Source organism: Neopelma chrysocephalum, unplaced genomic scaffold (assembly GCF_003984885.1).
Source record: "Neopelma chrysocephalum unplaced genomic scaffold, ASM398488v2 Primary Assembly neopelma1_98, whole genome shotgun sequence".
Taxonomy (NCBI): domain Eukaryota; kingdom Metazoa; phylum Chordata; class Aves; order Passeriformes; family Pipridae; genus Neopelma; species Neopelma chrysocephalum.
The window spans coordinates 4527621-4535872 of NW_020897761.1; the positions used below are offsets into that span (position 1 = coordinate 4527621).

General features: G+C 50.5%; 1 protein-coding gene across 1 annotated transcript in view; it reads left to right on the forward strand.

The window, feature by feature from the left end:
- Positions 1-298: 298 nt before the first annotated feature.
- NOS1AP (nitric oxide synthase 1 adaptor protein) overlaps positions 299-8252 on the forward strand; it is a 46712-nt gene continuing 38758 nt past the window's right edge. Inside the window, exon 1 of the mRNA XM_027694661.1 lies at positions 299-303. The gene's annotated coding sequence lies outside the window, so the exon portion shown is untranslated. The remainder of the gene's footprint in view (positions 304-8252) is intronic.

An 8252-nucleotide genomic window follows, 5' to 3' on the forward strand; every position in this document is an offset into this window, starting at 1 on the left:
AATTAACCATTCTCACACACAAAAGAATGGGAAAGAGTTGAACCAGCAAGATTCTCTTTAGCTAGAACATTTATTTTTAGAGCCTCGTATGGCCCCATCCATTCCTCCCTTCTTTCTGCCTGATTCCACTGGCATCAGCTTTTTTTAAACTCCCCATCATCCCCATTCCCACATCTTGACCCCCTCAACGACTGAGCCACTCAGGAAAAAATGGAATTTCTATCACATCATCCATCTACAGTGCACGTGAACTTGTTTCCCAGCAAAATGAGTGCATCAGAGATGATTTGAATCCAGGCCAAGGTTACCCACAACACACAAGCCAGCTGCACAAAGGTGGAGCGGGGAGCCCTGGTAATAAGATGGAAGCAATATAGAAAAGTGTCCTAACAAGAGTGTGGCAATTAGGACTGTGCTGTTTGTTTCCTTTCCCATGAAGAGACAAGCCATAAATCAGGGAGGCATCTGCCATGCAGGATCCAAGGGCTCTCAAAGCAGTATGAAAGAGACATCCATCACTGTTAGCAGAAGAAGGATTTGAGTTTAAATTACAGATGCTCAAACTATGCATTTGCAATTGTTTGGGAACAAAGTCCTCTTTAATTTCTCCCCTGGCTCTGGAAGGGGGTTGAGCTGGCTACAGCAGAATTCAGCTGATCCCTAATCAGGCCCTAATAGGAGCAGAAAAGGAAAATTAAGTGGGGACCACAGGGCTCTGGTGCATAGCTGCTCCCTCCCCCTGAGCACCTGCAGGCACTCTCTCACCCTCCTTGCCTTCTTTCCTTTGTGGGCATTTTTCCACTGTATGTTTCCAAAATAACCAGGTCCTTGAAACATAAATAAGGCAAGGGAGGGAAAATTTCAAGAGCTTTCTTCCTGCTGATCACTCCCACAGGCAGGTTGTTCATCCCATTGACCTCTCTGTGCTTCTACAAGCACCAAGTCCTCCTGAAGGGAAGCAGATCATGAATGCCCAAGGAATGAAGGCACCTTCCCACATGTCTGGTCCTCTGAAAGCTGAGGCACTTGCTCACAGCCCAGAACAAATCTGTCGTCCCATATTTTTGGACAGATGACCTTCTTTGGATGCCATCTCTGGCTGAAGCTGTGAAAATTGTTCCCACTGGATCCCAACTTCCAGCTCCTCCTGTGAGGCTTAGTCATACCCCTGCCCCCATCCCACAGTCTGCAGGTACATCCCTGTTTCCTCTTATCTGTCACCCCATTGGCATGCCCAGCACATTTCCACATCTCTTCTCACACTTCCTTCTGTCCATTTGTCCCAGCAGCAGCAAGCAGTTGAGACCCCAGGCACCCACCTGAGCTGCTTATCCCTCCTTTCACCAGTGTCCAGAGACAGTGAAATTGTGTAAATACCATAGTGAATGGAAGCTAGGACTATTAACTGTGCTGCCTTTCATTCTCCCCTGGCATTTACAGTCACTGGGATTTGGAGGCTGATATAGATTATTCTTTCATACAAATATATCTCCAGGCAAGAAAGTTGAGCTGCATGCACAGAAATGTTCACTGCCCAGATATGAGAGGCCCCTTAGGAGATTATATCAGAGCTACAGAGCTAGCATGTAAAATATGTGAGAGAGAGAGTGAAATATTGCCTTTGCAGGCCATCAACAGGCTATGGGAAGGGCTGTGAGAGAAAGGCAGAGCTGGGAGAGGCAGAGCTACTCACTCCAAATGTGAGTAGGGATTGGCACATGTCCACAAACGTGCACTTGGATGCGAAAGGAGGTGTTTGCTGTGGACTTTGCCCAAACAGGGCTGGGCACAGGGAGTGTTTCTGGGAATGCTGCACCCATCAGCAGGCACCAGCCTGTAGCACTCAGGCATGGCTGTGTTTTGTGCACCTGTAGGGTTTTCACGTCTTCTCCTTGCCCAGGGAAAGGTGTGCACACTCTCATGTTTATCACAGGTGAGCACCAACCACTCAGATTCAGAAGAAGTGATGGTGTCCCAGCCCTTATCTCACCACCCTCATAAGTCACCATATGTCAATCCCTGGATAAAAGCAGGCTTGTGTCAGAATTAATCATTCTGGGAGTTTACAAGGCAATTAAAGGAAGGGGCCATGTGTCTGATTTTACAGCAAATAAGCCCTGGCAAATTACAAACATATCAAAGGTAGTTCCAATTAGCTGCAGTGATCCACAGGGGAGAGCACCCAGGATGACACCTCCTCCTCTGCTCGGTGTCCTGCACTTGGGAACTGGGCAAAAACACGTCTGAAGATCATAAGCTGCATTCCCAAATGAAGAATGCCAAGTAGCGTGTTTATTTGTCAGCCACAAGTGGGGAATTGCTACAAGAAGCCTGACAGCTAGATGTGGCAATTAACATATAATTTGAATATGTCTATTTGCTTGCCACATAAATTAAGAAGATTGCTCCATGGTTTAGAAGCTGAGAAAAGACATATTCCTTCTTGCATCTGCTGCAGCACAAAAGCCATGGCTAACATTGTATCCTCTGGACTGGGATCATAAGGACAAGGTTAGTCTGGAGTCCCTGGTGCCCTGAGCACTTCCTGCAGAGATGGAAGGGCTAGCTGTATAATTGCTCTGCACAGAGACAAAAAACAACTTTCAGATCTTTCCTTCTATAGTGATTCCGCCTTCAGAACAGTGTCATGATGAACCAGGCCCAGGGCTTGGAGAGCCAGCACCTGGAGGTGTCACACACCTGGAGTGGCTGTGTGCTGACACAGCCCTCCCTGCCAGCCTCTGGGATTGCCCTCACTTCAGGTCCTTGCTCTCCTTTTCTAGGGCATCTGCCCTCAGCAATTCCCATTCCCACTGCTGTAGGCAGCCCTAGCCTCTCGTGGGCAGGGGAACCTGCCAGGTACCTGGAAACACTTGTTGGCTTCTTCCACGTGTTTTTTTTCTTTAACCCTCCATGACCTGGCAGCATGGGGCAGCTTGCTTCACTCATTGGGAGCACCTGGAGCAGTGGTGATTTAAGGGGATGCTGCTCTATTTGCAGTCAAGTGGTCTGTCCTGGCTAGGGCTGATGGCAGGTCGTTGGTGGGTAGAAGTGGTTAAGCTGTGCCCTGTGTGCAGCCCTCAGCAGCTTGCAGATGTTTTCCAGTTGTGGTTAGGCACAACCTAAATGTTTTGGTAGCTGGGGAAGAAGCTGAGCCCTGGGGCTGCAGGCTGTTGCTGTGGGGATGGGAAATATTGAATATTGAGAAGGTAAGTACTGATTTTTACAAAGAGCATCTGTTAATATGGTTATTTATAAACTCACTGACAACCAATACACCTCATCATGCTGAGAATGGTCAAAACTGATATTTATGCAGTGTGTTTTTCCTCATAATACCATATAGGGGTGTTTATTATTAATGGGCCAGTGAGATTAGAGCAAGAATATTGTATGGGATGGCTCCTGCGTGGCTGTGAGATGTTCAAGAGATGTAGGCATTGCTCCAGTCTGCTGTGAGAGTACTCCTGCTCATATTTGGAGCCATGTGGGAGGTTCCAAGGGATGGGTTCCCACTGCCAATACCTCCCTTCCATGGCAATGGGACTCTGGGTGCCCCAAACCTTCCAGGCTCTTGTGGCTGGCTTGTAGAGTTTGGTGGGGCTGGCAGGGAGTAATGTTAATTTTATTCAGCACCTGCTCTGCTCCAGAGAGCGTATTTGTTTCAGAAGCACCATGTGTTTGTCTATCTGAAACAAAAATGTTTCAAGACTTGGGGTTTGTGGAGAATTTTCATAAGTCAGGAATAATTTCGAATTGAAAGGAAATCATTGTGCAAAGAGTCAAAATGTCTATGAAGAGAAAATCTGAGTTTTAAGGTGGATTCATTAGGAGTCTGTCTGCACCCCAGTGGATACCAAAGATGCGCCTGTGTTTTTAAAAACAGCTCTGAAACTCTGCCCAGTCTCACCTCTAAAATAATTAAATGCATACATAAGTTTGTGCCTGATGAGGAGCTCTGCCAGCTCATCAGAATAAAATGTCAGCAAATGCCAGCAAGTTCCTGACCTTAATTTCAGCAGACTTGCCTTCCTCCCCTTGCTGAAGTGTTTTACTTCCTTCCCAGCCCTTGCCATTTCGATGTTGATCGTCAGGTTTTATTGGGTAGAAAAAGCATCTGCCTGGGGTGCTGACCCACATGCCTTGCTCGGCGCTTCTTCCACCTGGGGCTGTGCAGGTAACTGGAGGGACAAAGAGACTCCTGGGCCAAGCCCACCACGGGCTCATAGCCAGTGAGCTTTGGGATGCTCTCATGCTGCACAGTTGTGTGTCCTATTGCACTTTCCAATTGCTGGACCATGACCCTAAAAAATGTTGCTGCTATAGGATTTTGTGGAAGGATGTTAAAGCAACCGGGAGCACCTAACTATGAGCTGGATCCTACCTTTCCTGTCTGAATGCCTGCCTGAGGGCCAATTTGCTTTACAAATTATTGTGCAGAGCTGCAAAGTCTGCCATCTGCTCACTTCTTCTCACAGCCATGCCCTGTGATGTTTGCTTTTCCCACCTGCATCCAGCACAATAAAAAATATTTGCATCCCTGGCCAAAAGCTCTTTCATTATTGCTCTGGCAGAAGGAGCCTCCTGAGCCCAAGCAATGCACAGGGTATTTTCCCCAAAACCACTGTGCTGTGGAAGCAATGTGGGCAGTGGTGGCTGTGGGGTACATCAACTCCCTCTCTTTGAGAGCACAGGCAGCAAGAGGCAGGGTGTACCAGCCTCCTGGGGCTGGGGTGCTTTTCACTGTTACCTTTGCAGGTTGCTGTCCTCTCCTCCCACAGTGGTGTGGCACAAGAGTTGCAGGGAAAGTTTTAGGGAAGGTTGCAGCTTTGCCATGCTGGCACCATCAGTGTTTTAGGCAAAGATTACGCTTTAGGTTAGATAAAGGACTGCGGGTTGTTCTGTTATAGACTGTGAATATTACAGTAACAAATAGTACTTTCTTCTGGGAAGTGCAGTAATTTCACAGTGCTTTGTTTGTTTTTTTGTTTGGTTTTTTGTTTGTTTTGTTTTGGGGGTTTTGTTTGTTTTGGTTTGGGGTTTTTTTTTGTGTGTGTGTTTGTTTTTTTTTTTTGTAGCAGACTAGACAGTGGAAACTGACTCTTGTGGGCCAGGTTGTCTTAATAAAATATTTGCACAATATTAACTATTTTCTAGTCCTAAAGCCTACCAAAACTGTGGGATGCTTTGGAAACCACTGTGGGCTAACTTAGACTACTCTGACAAACTCTTTTGGACCTTTGCTTTTGGGGTTTGTGGCCCACTGCAGACCAATGCACAGATGTGTTCCCAAGTGAGGGACAGTCTCTTCCCACTGCACCCCAGCTGCTGCTGTTGGGGGGGCTCCTTGGCTGGCACACAGTGACATGCTTTTTGGTCTTACTTTTGCATAAGCAGTGCAAGAACATCCTCTCGAGGATGCCAAAGGCAGTGAAGGCAGGCGGGGTGGTTTCCCTGGGGCAGTGCACAGGCAGAACATCACTCCTCGGGCCCCTATACACACTCACACCAAAAGCTGGGGTGAGGCTGAGGAAAACCTTGGGCTTTCCGTGCCGCATTTCCTGGCCTTCCCAGGAGATGGCAGGCCAGCCTTACAAATCCACACCCCGCAGCCCAACCTGCGCCGGGAGAGGCGGGACCGGGACCGAGCCGCCCTCTCCGCCGGCCGCTGCTGTCTCCTGCGCTGCTCGAAACCTCGACAATGGACGAGTCCTTCGAAGTGTCCCTGTAGGTGGCTCAAGGTCGCATAGCCGTGTCCCTTACCATCTGCCCCCAGCCCTGGTGGAGTCCCCTCGGGCTCGGGGGACACCTCAGACCCCGACGGGCGGGTGCACGCGGGCAAGCCCCGGTCATGCCACCGGGTGGGGACTGACGGGGCTGCGACAACCAGCAAACCGGTTACACAACTTCAACGGGTTATTCCAGGGCTCCTAATTATTGATTTTGAAAGGGAGGAAACAGGTTCTGAACTTGGGACAAACATGAGTGCGAGAGTTTAGTCCTCTCCCTATCCCTCGCGGATCTCCTGTACCGTGTGGTGGTGGTGGGCTTGGCTTGGCATCCTGGGATTAGCAGTCCGGAAAGGCTCTCCCAGGAAGAGGTGGTGGTTTGGCGGGCCTGGGACAACGGCAGGCTGTGTAAGGTCACTGATCCCAGGAAAAAAAAAGATACAGTCAATTTTTGTTACATAACAAGAAGGTGGAATCATGTGAAGATTCCAGACGCTGTGCTGTGGGAGAAGCCAGAGGAGCAAGCTATGGACTGCCCAGGGCGTCTGTGAGCAGCCCCAGCGCTGCCATACAAACCCACCAGGACTACCCGGGAGAAGCTGGTTTGTTCCCCAGACTCTGAAGGCTTTCCATCAAACACCCGTGCCTGCACGTAGGGGAACACCTCCCCGAGGATGCCATTTGCTGAAGAGATGTTCACAAGCTCTCCCACACGGGAATTCAGTCCTTCATCAAATCCACGGGGCTTTGCTGGCTGTGGAAAGCCTGCAGTCTGCAAGAATGTGTGTCTTTAATCAACTTTAGCACAGGAACAGGGCTCCAGAGAGGCTGTGGGATCTGTATCCCTGGGGATACTTGCAATACACCTAGACACAGCCCTGAGCTGCTGCTCTTGTCTCTGAGCTTGCCCTGCTTGGAGCAGGCATTGGACTAGAGACTCCTGGGAGGCTTCTCTGGTGGCTGTATCATTTCCAGCACTTGGGACTTCCATGTTGTCAACTAAACCTTTGCTAGAGATAATTATAAAACTTCATCAAGAACCTAGAGAGCACATCCAGGCTCAAGACTTTCCCACCACTGCCTTCTGCCCGTCCCAGGCTGAAGTGAGCTCAAGTGGGTGTTCAGTTTTCTGCACCTTTTTTCCCCAGGGATCTCTGCAGGTGCAGTCACCAAGATGCTGCAGCACACAGTGCTGATCCCCTGCCCTCTTCCAAAAACAGGAGTAAAGGTTTCCAAGAGCCCAGGACTTGCTGGCATCTTGTCTTCAATGGAAAATCATCCCTTGATTCATTTGTCCAAGCGCTGACAGCCCTGTGAGATTCCTCCCTGGGTCAGGCACAAGGAAATTGGCAGCACAGCCACTGTTCCCATACAAGTCTCATGGGCATGATGGAGCACAGGGATTTCTCAGCTTGTCGTGTGTTTGTGCCCACACTCTTACCCAAGCCTCTGGGGGTGGTGGAAAGCCCACTCCATTTTGAGGGGAATAGTAAATTTTTCAGCTGCGGTTGGCTCTGAACTCTTGACTGACTCTGAACTCTAAACTCAAAGGAAGGTCACCGCCATTGATTCAGTATGAAAAATCAATGGCCCTGGATCTGCTTTGCCCAGGAAAGGGTCAGCAGCTGGCATTGGTCTTCACACTGCATTTGGAAACCCAAGGGTAATGGGCTGTGGCTGTAGGACCATACAAGCACAGCAAGGACTTGGGGAATTGTGAGTCTCCTGCAGAGCGCAAGGACCCATCTGTCCTGGGAAAGGCTTGTTCCAAGTCCCTCTGAGGCCATTGTGAGCTCTTCATGCATATTGCCAGGAGATGAGCTCTACAGCATCTGTGGTATTCAAACATACAAGGATGGAGCCCTTCCCGAGGGTGCACTGTGCTTGTGGGGATAAGGGGTGCAACAGCTTGGACTTGTGGTCAGATCTCTGTGAGTGGGTCATCCAGAAAGCAACTCCATGGTGCTCTCAGGGGAGGCGGGGTGGGCACATTCACTGCTTTGGGGGCTTTTATAAGGGAGGGCACAATAGGGCCAGGTCTGGTCGCAAGGCCTTTCTTTAGGCACAAGATGGATATTTTCCACTTCCAGCTTGCTTGGTTTCCACCGTGTCCGGTGTTCATACAGAGATTTGTCAGCAGTTCCTTGGCCCCAGCGACCGCCGCACCTGGCTCCCCCAGCCCGGAGGGATGCGCGTCCCGCTCCCAGCAGCGGGCTCGCCCTGTGCGTCCCGGGGGGCGCGGCCGGCGCTGCCCACCGCCACCGAGACCCTTCCCGAAGCATTGTTTTCCATTTTTCCCTTTCTTTTCTTTTTTTTTTTTTTTTTAAGTTTGGCGGCGGGGCGCAAGCCCGGCCCCGCGCACTAGGTGTCAGCGCCGCCCGCCCCCGCGATGCTTTCGGGGCCGGTCCTTCCCCGCTGGAGGGGGGCTCGGAGCCCCCCGCCGCTGCCTCCCGCCCGCCCCGTCGCTCCGCGCTGGCGCGTCCCCGCCCCGGGGCCGGGCGGGGCGGGGGCTCGGCGGCGGCA